The sequence below is a fragment of the Pseudorasbora parva genome, chromosome 3 (genome assembly GCF_024679245.1).
Source record: "Pseudorasbora parva isolate DD20220531a chromosome 3, ASM2467924v1, whole genome shotgun sequence".
In the NCBI taxonomy this organism is placed as follows: Eukaryota; Metazoa; Chordata; class Actinopteri; order Cypriniformes; family Gobionidae; genus Pseudorasbora; species Pseudorasbora parva.
The window spans coordinates 30,345,146-30,358,272 of record NC_090174.1 but is presented as its reverse complement, the minus strand read 5'-3'; the positions used below and the strand labels follow the sequence as shown (position 1 = coordinate 30,358,272).

The window sequence follows — 13,127 nt, the reverse complement described above, 5'->3', positions numbered from 1 at the left end:
ATTTATCACTTACCACTATCTTGTTTTTTCTCTTTTTTCTTTTCTGGCTTCCTAAAGCATAATTCCGCTTCATGATCGCCGAGGAGGTTTTGTATTTTGCCGGCAGAGATTGCGTGGTTGGGTGGCTGTTGTCAGCGACGACTGAGAGGGCCCCCTTGAGGGGGATTCCGATAACAGTGTCATTGCACTTTACTGCATTGACTATCAAAGGGGCGCTCAAGCAGTTTGTCGTTGCATTTTATTCTTAACCTGTCGCTGTCTTGAGGCCCCAGGCCAGCTCGGTGCCCCAAGCAATTGCTTTACTTTCACTTTCGGACGGGTACCCGAATATGGAAGTGAACGAGGCTTTGCGATTTTTTTTTTTTGTATCTTGGCCTACGTGAAATTCTGCATCCATTGTACGATTTTTTTTATTTATTTTTTTCCACCTCGGAAGGGCAACGTGAGTCGAGAAGGGCATATGGGCAGTTGCCCGGGCAACCTGAGCAACCCCCCTGTGCACGTCCCTGTCTATATAGGCCTAATAGTAAATATTAACCTTCAGTTCAGTGGTTCGTATACGCTTCGAATGATTCATAAAGTGTTATTCACAAAACGAACAGGTTTATTAGACCTAATAGGCCTATATCCTATCAATATGGGCTAACATTTCTAAAGAATGCTTTCAGCACCTTGTTGAATCAATGCCATGTAGAATTAAGGCAGTTCTGAAGGAGAAAGGGGGTCAAACACAGTATTAGTATGGTGTTCCTAATAATCCTTTAGTGAGTGTATGCAAGAACCAGTAAAGTCAGCATGGAATCAAAAGTGACCACTTGTTTTGTGGGATATTGCAGTAACTATTTATTCTACATGATTTATCCATGCACACTATTATGTTTTTGAAAATGAATATTCCCTCTTAGGGCAGCCCTCCCTCTTGCAACAGCATTTCTTCGATTCTTATTGACATTTGACCTCCTCACGGACCTGCCGCACACACATAATAAAACTCTCTCGTCCTTCACTGTCGTCGCTCCTCCTTTTATGCGTCCGAGCTCCTCCGTGAGACATGAGACCCGTGCGGTGCACAGCTGGCGCGCATTATCATCATGCTATCAGCCGGCCCCTCTGACTCACTGCTTGCCACAACATTATATTATGCCCCGATTGCCAACAAAACACAGACATTTGATGCAATTTCACTCACTGTATAGAGTTTCGACTCATGACTGACCAGGAACAAACAAACACACTTGCAGAACTTTGTTGCTGCTTTCGAAAAACAAACTGCATCCACGGTTCCCTTGACCCTTGGTTATTTGTGAAGCTAAACAATGTTATCTTGCTCTCACAACCAAAAACACATTTATTTAGTGACATTGTTGATTTTGTGGTCTAAAAACAAAATGACAGCACTGTCAACGGCTTCTGTAACCTGAATGGGCTCTTGCTCTCGGCTTTGGTTGATGTGGGCACACGCTTATCCGGGAGAAGTCCCCATACAAACAATCCCGCCCTTTATGATGTCATACAGAGTCATACTCGAAAAAAACTGTCTGAAACCTATTTGAATCCTGAAGGAGTGTAGGCATGGCACAGAAATACTCTCAGAAATATAACCCAAGTGTAAATCTATAAGTGTAAATAAGTCAGAATGCATGAAATAGCCCCCCTTTAAAAGAAAACTAATATAGTAAAAATAATGTGGGTCTGAAAAAAATATCTAAATGAGAACTTTATGCTTCTTAAATAATTACCCAAAATGCTTCACACGATTATGATTTTATATATATATATATATATATATATATATATATATATATATATATATATATATATATATATATATATATATATATATACAAATAGAAAAAAAACACCAGCAAATTAAGAAAACGTCTTCATCAGTTTGACAGCACATGTGGCAAATACCAGGGGCATAGCTAGCAATTTTGGGCCCTATGAAAGAATATGAGCTTGGGTCCCCTATCGTACCAAACATACAGGCCAACCTATAGCGATATCTTTGTCAGCCATTTAATTACACTACTCAAACAAAAGTTTGAGAATGGCATGATATTTAAAAATGTTTTTAAATAAGTATCTTCTGCTCACTCATTAAAATACAAACAAAACTGTAATACTGTGAAATATTTTTCAAATATAAAATAACTTCTCTATGTGAATATAATCGAAGCTGAATTTATCATCATTACTCCAGTTTTCAGTGTCACATGCTCCTTCACTCTCATATGAGGATTCACTGCTCAAGAAGTATTTATGATTTTTTTAGGATTATTTGATAAATAGAACGGGTTTTTTTATAAATATGAGAAAGAACTTAAAGTAATACATCATTTATTCAGCAAGGATGCATTCAATTGTTCAAGTGACAGTATAGACATTTATAATGTTGCAAAAGCTTTATATTTCAGATATATGCTGTTCTTTTGAACTTTCTATTCATTACATTATCCTGATTTCCTGTTTTCAACACTGATAATAATCATAAATGTTTGTTGATCATCAAATCCTCATATGAGAATGATTTCTGAAGGATTATGCGACTTGAGACGGGAGCAATGAGGAACTAAAATATATTTTTAAATGTATTCAAATAGGGGGGGGAAATTACATTGTAAAAATATCACACAGTAATACTGTTTTTGCTGTATTTGGGATCAAATAAATGTAGCCTTGGTGAGCAGAAGTTACTTCTTACAAAAACATTTAAAAAATCTTACCGTTCTCAAACTTTTGACCGGTAGTGTAGGCCTATATCTCCTGCTTATTCCCCTTCTCAAAAGCTTTTTCTCTGAGCTTTTACAGCATGTGTTGTCAAAGTGAGGATGTTTTCTTTATTTGCTGGTCACTGGTGTATATTGTAAATGTTAAATAAATCTTTTTAAGATTTACAGTTGCCTTTTATTTTACTTTTATTTTGAAGTGTTGTTTGGAAATATTGTATTGCAGTAGACAGTTCATTTCTCTTGGCCTGTGCAATGCTGCATACTTTACTGATGCGGAAAGTAGGCTGTTAAACAAAAAGGATTTGAGTCTTGTGCAGTGTCATCTCATAGCTCATAAGGAAAAAACCTTTTCTTGGTGACTGATGCGACCTTGAGCAGTGTCAGTCATTCTGAAGGAGGTGAGCATTTAGTTTGAAAGTATTTAATGTTTAAGTCACTAGTAGTATGTTTTAATCCTCCATTCAGACAGATTTCATACAGAAAAGCAGCCTCATTGTGCTGTCCTCCCTCCTGGCAGGATCATAATATTCCAACAAAACAGATGGAAAATACGCTTAATCACTGCATCATTTACTGCTGAAGGGAAAGTGTGTCTTAGATAGGTTATTAACAAATAAAACATACAAATAAATAAATTTAAAACTCGTAACAGACTGCACCTGAGTCTGCACTGGCTTCTAAAGCCTGTTTTCATTATGAAAGACATCCGGCGACGGGCAGCTGTCTGGCACACATTCTTTACATAACTCAGGGGTTTGTGGGGAAATGTCCCAAAGACAGTAGCATCATTCACAGCACCCTAGCCTTCACAATATTCACAGACTTGAAATGGACACGTCATATCTTCTTCTATTCTTACCAAGATACACTGATACACAAAATAAAAGTGACCATCTCTCAAATTGCCAACAGATCAGGCTTGGTTTACCCAGTCTAAATCATATTCATACAAATGTCAAATATCTGGTTGCTGCCTAGTGCTCAATTTATTTTATGAAATTTAACAATGATCACATTTTATGTGTATTTCAATAATGCAAGTAAAAAGATTTTGTGTATGGAATAACTAGAAAGTTTTGTACTACTGCCCTCTAGTGGACAAAGCCACAGCTCAGCCTTTATTTTCACCGCACACTGCATGCATCCTGATAAATCATACCTAGACTCAGCAAACAGCAATAAAAGAGTCATTGGAGAAGTCTATCCTAATAAGCCAATACATTTTTTTTTAAACGCTCCAAAAAGGGTTTCATATCAAATTTCTAAAAATGAAAGAGTTTGAAGAACAGAAACCCTGTGTTTTACCTTAAATTGGACATGTGTGACTTTCTAATATATTCACTTACTTACAATTCAATTTTGTAATTCCACAGAATGAGCTTGGATCTTAAAATTGTAAATAGGCAGTCATGTGCATGCACATGGCCTTGTATGTTCGCAGATCAACCTTACTCAAGAAACCACCACTTTCCACAAAATAGCCACAATGTGCATGGTTGAACATTACAGAGCCAGACATGGTGGAATGTAATTTGTGGGGCTTCAAAATGGTTAGCCCCACAAACCAGACGGTATTACCTGAATATCCGGATTGAACAGAGCTAATCCTCAATCCCATCTGTGACCAGAGAAATCTGGGGGTTTCGCGAGGGTCTGTGTTATTCTCATGGCAGGGTTTATGCACACAGTACATGAATGATTTTATTTTGAACATTAAAACATTTTTCCAATGAAGCAACTGTAATTGGGAATTTGAGACTGATACCATAATAGTCATGATGACTATATTCTGTCCATACCATTAGGATGACTTTGCTGAAAAATGATTTCTGAGCAATATCTTTCAATATCTCAAGACTAACAATTCCACACTGTAAAAAGACAACAGTTAAAACCTGATAACTGGTAGGTTACCTTACAATATACAGAGGGAATTGTAAATGGATTAACGTCACATTATGTGGTATTTTTAGGTTATGGTTATCATATATGTATGGTTTTTGGAAGTAAAACTATGAATTACCATGTACATTACAGGGTGAAAGCTACATTTCCAGAAACCTTGCATGATACATTCTTCTTATTTTTGTTATCAGTGGTTATTGTGTTATAATGTATATGTATTTGATGTTTACTGCATTTTTTTTAGCAGTGTATGTTACTCTGATGGTGTTTTGTCTTCGTATGACCCTGTTTAAGTTAATATACAACTATTGGACATTTTTGGCAACCGGCCACAGTATTAATATGGTGGTTATTAACATTATATAATAAGTAAATATACAGTTGAGGGATTCTGTAATACATCAAATATTGTTACAGATTTTTTTGTTCGGCAACCAAAGCTGTGTAAATTTGACTGGATATTATTTACAGTGTAATTAAAAAAAAAAAATTATATTGTACATTTTAAAATAAGAAATGGGCATTTAATTTTTTCAAATGCCTGACTAAATTCTTGTCCTTGCCATTTTTCAATGCATATTACATTCACACCCTCCTCCAGTTATAATTAAGGGAATGAATGAGAACAAAACATTTGATCTGATGATTACAAGCTATTTTCAATCAAGGAACATTCTTGTATTGTTTTAACTAGGTCGCAGTGCCTGATTTGAGGTTCTCATATCCATTACTGTGGGAAAATGGCACCAATCTCTTCACAAAAGATGAAAAAGCCAAAGCTTTCTTTTGCTTAAGAGAAAAGTGCAAACTCAGACATAGTTAATGCCAGGGAAAGATGGCAGTCTTTCTCTCATTCATCCAAGCGGCAAGTTAACAACCACAAAGAGCTGCCTAGCCAATTCAGGACTCTGAGAATCAATTCAAAGCAAACAGACTAAAATGCTTTGATCTTTATACTGACAGGAACTAGGCAGTCTACAAGCTAAAATGTGTAGTTTCATCGTGGTTTTGATAGGACAGATGGAGAGTCTAATACAGTTAATCACTTTGACACAGTATATGTCTGTAAAAACAGTTGTGCAGGGAAAACGTATGGTTCATAATTCACTCTGTGCGGTCCTTTATTTCTTCACACCCCTGTTCAAGACTTCCAAATACTTGTGGATCTTATATTCCTTTATATTAATTTAAGTATAAAATGGAAGGGCCAATCAGCTGATTCTAACTTTCAAGGTAAACAGCGATTTTCCTTGTCACCATAATCTAAGTAAAGTGTATTATTCTTAACCTTGTTTCTCCAATATTCTCCCATTGAGCATGTGGAGAACACTTTGCATGGGCCGGTTGGATCAGCGCCACTGATCTATTTTCCATGCTCCCCACAGACAGATGCTGGTCCAGGCTGTTTGGGGGGCGGGGTGGGTTTGGGGGGGTACAGCGGGACAGAATACAGCGGGACCAAAATTACAAGAAGACACATTAAACCGACAAGGCTTTTTGTGGTGAGCTACATTCGTGCCCAGAAATTTTGCATTGAAATCATTAACATGAAAAGCACTTGATGAAAAGTAAAGTTTCCATCATGTGTCTCTTTTTTTGTGTTTGAAAGCTTTGGTCCATTGCTTTTTGAACCGTGTCCAACCCTCATCTCTCAACTCACACTAGACCTTCTATGGCAACAGTTCTCAGTGTTTGAATCCTTACAGAGTCAGGCCTTACCTGAGAGAGGAAATAACAGTAATGCAGTAATGAGCGAACATAACCCTGAGGCAGACTCATAAAACTCGCTTAAACTCAAATTTAACCAAAGGTTTGTGTGAGTAAAGGAAGGAAACAGCTAATGGACGGCTAGACCTCTAGAAGATTAGTCTGCGGTGTCTTCAGTGGCAGTCTGAGGAAGATTTGACTAGCATGAATGTCGAAATTGGTTGATGCAAGTTTGTGCTGGTCAAGTTAGTTTAGAAGCCTATAGTAGGCACACCAGCCAATGAAAACAACAATCACCAGCTGTTTAAAAGTCAACACTTAATTATTATTATTATTATTATTTAGCAAGGATGTATTAAATTGATTAAAAGAGACAAATACATTTATAATGTGACAAAAGATTTATATTCAAAGTATCACAGAATCCCCACACCCAAAAAAAATTATTACGGTATGTGTATTAGTGCGGGGCTGAGAGCCGCGGGAACAGAACGAGGCCAGTAGCGCGAGTGCTAATGAGGGTCACCTGCTTGCCGCACTGGTCTCGAGTCCCATGGCAAAGCTCCAAAAGGATAAAATGAGGAGTGACAACTAGTGAAGCTAGTGAAGGACGAGAGAGAACCAGACCTGGGGTCTCATTTATAAAGCGTGCACAAAACAGGGCTGGAAGCGTACGTACGCCAGTTCCCACGCAAAGGTTGTGATCTATAAAAAAAAACTTGACGGGAGAATGTGCGCACCTTTAAGCAAACTTCGAGCTGTACGTACGCACATTCTGGAGACAAAGGGAATTGGCGACACAGATGGTGAGGTCGTGAACTGAAGTTAGATCATGAACTGAAGTTCGATTGTAGACAATAAATGTGAGAAGAACGATTATAAGAATTAATTAATGACATTTAATTTTCACTCCATTTCATACGTTATATCCACATTGTCATGAAGATTAAATCCAACAGTGTTATTTGTGCTGATTGTTTTAGGTTATATGCATCTATTAAAATCCAAACGTAATTAAAAATGTACTAAAGGTTCCGTTCTTCGCGATTCCATCTTTCAAACTTTAGTTAGTGTGAAATGTTGCTGTTAGAGCATAAATAATACCTGTAAAATTATAAAGCTCAAAGTTCAATGCCAAGCGAGATATTTTATTTAACAGAAGTACCCTTTCAAAGCCTACAGCGAACGGCCGGTTTGGACTACAGCAGGAAGTGCAGGGATGTAATGACGTCACTAGAACCGTTTGTTGACTAACCCTCCGCCCACAAGAACACGCAAAAAAGGGGGCGTGGTCTTGTTGCTCTCCCACGTGGAGCGCGCATTCAGCAACAAGCGCGCATTCAGCGCTTGCATCTCACCGTTATGGTAAGAGCCGGGACCTTTCCGCGCAAAGTGCGCTAAGCTGCTGTCCAATCACAACACGGGAAGCGCTGGCCCAATCAGAACTCGTTACGTATTTCTGAAGGAGGGACTTCATAGAACAAGGAAATCATCCGGCCGTTTTTAGGACAGAGGAAACAGCGCTGTACAGATAAGACAATTGTGTGAAAAATACTGTTTTTTTACACGCGAAACATGAACTCATGTTATATTGCACACTGTAAACATAATCAAAGCTTCGAAAACATGCGAAGAATGGGACCTTTAAAATAATATATCGCTGCCTTACAGTCACATCGTCTACAACGGGAGCGCAGGAGGAGATGGCTCGACTACATGTGATACAGAATAGCATGAAATACCCTTTTATTAGAGAACTGCACAACACAGTGTAAAAATGATATATTTCCCTTAATGTAGGCTACATATATCATAAAATGGCAAAGTCTGCAAATACAATCATGAAGCACAATTGCTACTCATCATCAGTTCATTACAAAACCGTCGTGCAGAAGCATGTGTTTCACTATAACATTTTCGTCTTCAATTTCCCCCCACAAATTAATTCTTTGATTTTGTCGAGGTGTTAACGATCAGTCTATTTGTTAAAAACATAAATCCTCCGGTGACCCGGGTATGTAATGTTTTATGATGGCACTGCTGGCACTGTTGGAGGATTACGCCAATGGCAGAATAAGGAGAGAACGAGTATCAGCAAAACTGCATACATTTTATTTGATTTGAAGTGTTTAAAATGAACGAAAATAACAAAATATTTTTAATTAGCCTAAAATAACATTTATTTATGTTTTTATGGATATTTTAATATATTTATTCTTAAAAATAAAAAGGATATTGAATGATATTCAGCAATGTAATGTGCAAGGCACAAATGGCCTTTATAGTCCGTATCTAATATTTTTCAATGTCTTTTACCTTTGACAGTGTTAAACATGGTGTCACGTGGATGGGAATATGCATGCAAATGATATGCAGATGAGGTCATGCATAGTAAAACTAGGCGTTGTAAGCTCCATATATGGTGATTTCGGGGAAGAGACAGGGTGGAGATGCACATACGCACAATCTGCTGCTGCTCTGATTTATAAAGGGGTTTTTGCACAGCTTCTGGCGTACCCATGGTTAAATCTGAATTTTTTTGTGCGTACGCAAAATCTAGCTTTTGTACATACGTACACTTTTAGGATGAAATCCACGCAAAGTTTTATAAATGAGACCCCTGGACTTTATGCGTGTTTTATTACGTTTATGTGGGGCAGTCATCTGTAAAGGTTTAAAGTTTAAAAAATTACATTTTCAAAATATATTAAAATAGAAATCCTATTTAAATTGTAATAACATTTAACAATATTACTTTTTTACTGTATTTTTGATCAAATATTTGAAAAATGTAATCTGAGCAACTATCACCATAGATGACAAACATGCAAGAACTAAAGTGTCTTAAATCTGTAATTTCCTGCCGAATCCACTTCCGTACAAATCCTTATTCTAAATAAAGTACATCTGTAAATTTCATTCATTTGAGGAAGTCACCTTACCATCCAATATTGTCACAAATCTCATATACCTGTTTTTATAACAGTAATCTCCGAGACAGACTTGCGCTCTAATTTGAATTTCAAATTTAAAGCCCCTGTCTGCAAGAACAGTTTTTTTAAGCAAATTTTTTTAAGCAAAAAGGAATTAAGCAAAAGGTAAGACATTTCAAATCTCTCTAGATAGATATATTAGCATGACAAAAATCTAAAAAATAAAGAACCACAGAAGCATTATGTTTTGCAGGTCTTACAGAGAGTAAGAAGCTTATACCAACAGGAAACAGACTGATCTCGCATATCAGAATAACAAGAAGAAATACAGACGTTGTTTCTCTTCCAGAGATGTCTTGACATCAACAGCATTTCTTTAGCTTGAGAAAATAATACGTCTGTTCTTGGTCAAAACCACGTGCCACTCCCAGGAACCTCCTCCCTTTCTGTATCCAGCTGTCCATCCGTACAGGAATCAGTTATCCCACACCAGATTCTGTGTGAACGCTGCAAAACTTCCTATCATTTATCAGACACACAATACATCTAATTATAGAGCTTAAGTTACAGGGATGAAGTAAACTCTGACAGACCACAACATTCACAGGACATTCAAAGGAAGTAGTCTTCAACGTTGGTATATTTAGGACTGTGTAGGATATGAGACAGTGACATAAACACTCTAGAAATATGAAGATTATGCTAATGGCCCTGGATATTTATTTTTTTGGACATGTAGCCAACTGGGCAAATTTGTGCACTATTTTAGTTTCCAGTTAAACCAGTTAAAATCTTTATCCCAGTTCTTTTGGTCTATTTTTTTCAAATCCTTAAGATGTGGTCACAGTGCTTTAAGCTTTAAAGGGATAGTTCAAGCAAAAATTTTGTCATATTAAAAAGCCTTAATGACTTTCTTACTTTTGTGAAGAAAAAAAGATGAAAACTGATTTGTACCCAAAGACTCGAGAGATAAACAAATCTTTTCTGTTTCTGCATTAAGCCTATGGGGACTGACCAAACAACTCGAACCCGAAGCCTCGAGAGATGAACTATTATTTTCTGTTTCCGGTGACTGCATAGCCTTGCCTATATTTTGGGCTTGGACTTGATGAACAAATGAATCAAACCTGAAAACTCGAAAGTAGGGATGTCACATTGGTACTTCGGTACCAAGTCGGTACTGAAATTTAAAAAATGTGACGATACCAGCATTTCTGTAGTACCGTACCGACTCCCGAGTATATCTGGTACCTGCAGCTGCGTTCATTCGCTTCCATGTTAATCTAAGCGCAGGGAATCGTATATAGTTTATAGTAATCGTATATAGCCGATTATATGTTCTGTGTAAATGACGGGCACCAATGCGTGGCTGCATAGTATTATATTATTTTTTGCATTTTAAAATCCACTCGCTGTCTTTGTAGTCTCTGCCAACTGCCGTGTGTCACTATATGAGGACACGAATGCATGAACCATCACTTCATGAAAATGTACAGTTTCATTTGAGAAAACAGTCCTATCATGAACACAGATACTCAAAGGTCTTCACGGCAACCCGTCAAAATAAAAGTTCGAAGTAACGTGAAAAAATTGACAGAATATATTAGGCTACTGTCTAACAGTAGATTTAGCTACGTTTCTATGTAATAATAATAATAATACGCCTCTACTACTACTACTAATAATGCCTAGATGGTTGCTTATTTTTTCACTTGATCTTTAAACAATGTTTAATTTTAAACAGCAGCCTTTAAATGTTTATTTATTATTTACTTTAATGATTTTCATCATAAATAATAAACTAAAACTATAAATTAATACATTTAATAATATTTTTGAGAAATAATTAAATAAACATTTTGCTGTGGTACCGAAATTGGTACTGAGTACTGTCCAATTTTTATGGTATTGGTACCGGAATTTTGGTACCTTGACATCCCTACTCGAGAGGTGAACTAATCAATTCTGTTTCCTGTACAGAACATAATACATATGGGATGTTGCGAATATGCGGTCAACACAAAATTAATGAATCGCTCTCTGAGACAACTCATTGTTCTTGAGTCATATTAAAGATTTGTTCGAAATGAACAAATCATTCATGAACGCACTAGTGACTGTGGTCTTTATCGTCCTTGTTAGAGTTTGGTTTAAAACTCGCACAGAGCAGGGCGAGTTCTACCAGACAATTGTAACAGGTGGCTGTTTGTATAAATCACGATAACAGATTACCACAGAATGCTTTTTTATTTAAATTAAACTATGAAAACACTGGAGATTGCAAGGAAACAAAACAGAATATCAAAATATGAGTCCATTATGACAATTATATTCTCATTCTGAACAAATAACAACATTAGCAGCTAACATTGCTCTTTTTAGAGGACCACAGTGCTTTTGAAAATGAAGAAAAATGGTGCAAAACTTTCCAGCGTGTTTTTTAAAGTCATTGGTGCTGTGGGGCACAAAAGTACTGGTAATGTGCACGTTTTCCAAGGTTTGCCAAGAAAGGAAAATGCGAAAAAAGCATGGTACAGTAACATGGTGAACTTCACAGTGCATGTCCATCCTTTGTTTTGGTTAGACACAGACATTTGGCGGTCTAAGTGAAAGCTGAACATGTCAGCTGGTCCAGATGGAGGCCAAACACGGACAGACACGAGACTGTCCACACAACGGACACATGCAGCCGTCTGTCAGAGCTGTCAACATGAGGAAACAAACAAGGAAAAGACCCACTGGCCCTGATCCAAATACCATGCTCTGGGGCAAAGCTAGTCAATCCCGGGACACATGCTGACACGCTGTATATAGACACAGGAACTAACACACAGGAGACCCTGTTCTCTCTGACCAGCTGTGAATCACTCTGACACCTAAATAAGAAGCTGCCACCTACTCAGATGAGTAGCTATTCAGAAAATGGTGTGATATACTATACAGTCATTATCGTGAAATCACACTGACTATACTTGTAGAATGTAGATACGAATTATACTAATTTCACTCACTGTGACCGTTCTTGGCTTTTTACTTTTTTCGAAGAAAAAAAAATGTACAGCTGACATGTCTTGTCTTTCTCTTTTTGCAGACCAGTTTTTTTAATGGCTTAAACCAGGGATTCCCAAACTTTTTTTGTCAGCAGAACCCTTCCGACCTAAAATAATTTTCTATTTGTTTTTTGTTGTTGTTGTTGTTGTTGTTTTTCCAATTTATCAACATTTTCATGTACTCAGTTCTCTGATGTTGGTCAATGGTCACATTACATGCAGTTAAACAAAAAAAAAAGTTGTATTGTCTTTTTTTTTAAGTGTTTCTTTTAATTTTATTTTTTAATTATCCCTGTATTTTAATCAAAAACTGTAGAATGGGAAACTTTTTTAACAACTTGATGTCAACTCTTCAGCATAAACTTTCATGACATTCGCCACAGATTTACAATAAGTATGGCATACATTGTTGTCACTGTCTTTAACACAAGTTCAGTCCCAAACAGGCAATGTCATCTTTGGTTCATTTAATTTTTGACATGATTACAATGGAAGCCTAGCAGGCCCATTTCCCATTGGCTTTTACAGATTACAGAGGGGAAATCTTAAATTATGAGGGTACGCCACATATATTGTCAATGGATGTTGTAAATAACCTGGAGTGCTCATTAAAAATGTCCAAGCACACTCAAATTACTTTACATGATGACAAGACGAAAGTCAATGCTTTAAGTGCAAACTTTTCACAATTAATGAAATACAGAGAGATTCAAAGCTAAGGCAAATTCATTGAATCTACAGCATGGGATTGAATATCTGAGAAATTAAGCTCTATGCTTACTTATTTTGTTAACCAAACA

General features: G+C 36.9%; 1 protein-coding gene across 1 annotated transcript in view; it reads right to left on the bottom strand.

Moving 5' to 3' along the window:
- Window positions 1-13,127, bottom strand: part of pdzd2 (PDZ domain containing 2) — a 92,703-nt gene that overhangs the window by 61,778 nt on the left and 17,798 nt on the right. The window lies entirely within an intron of this gene.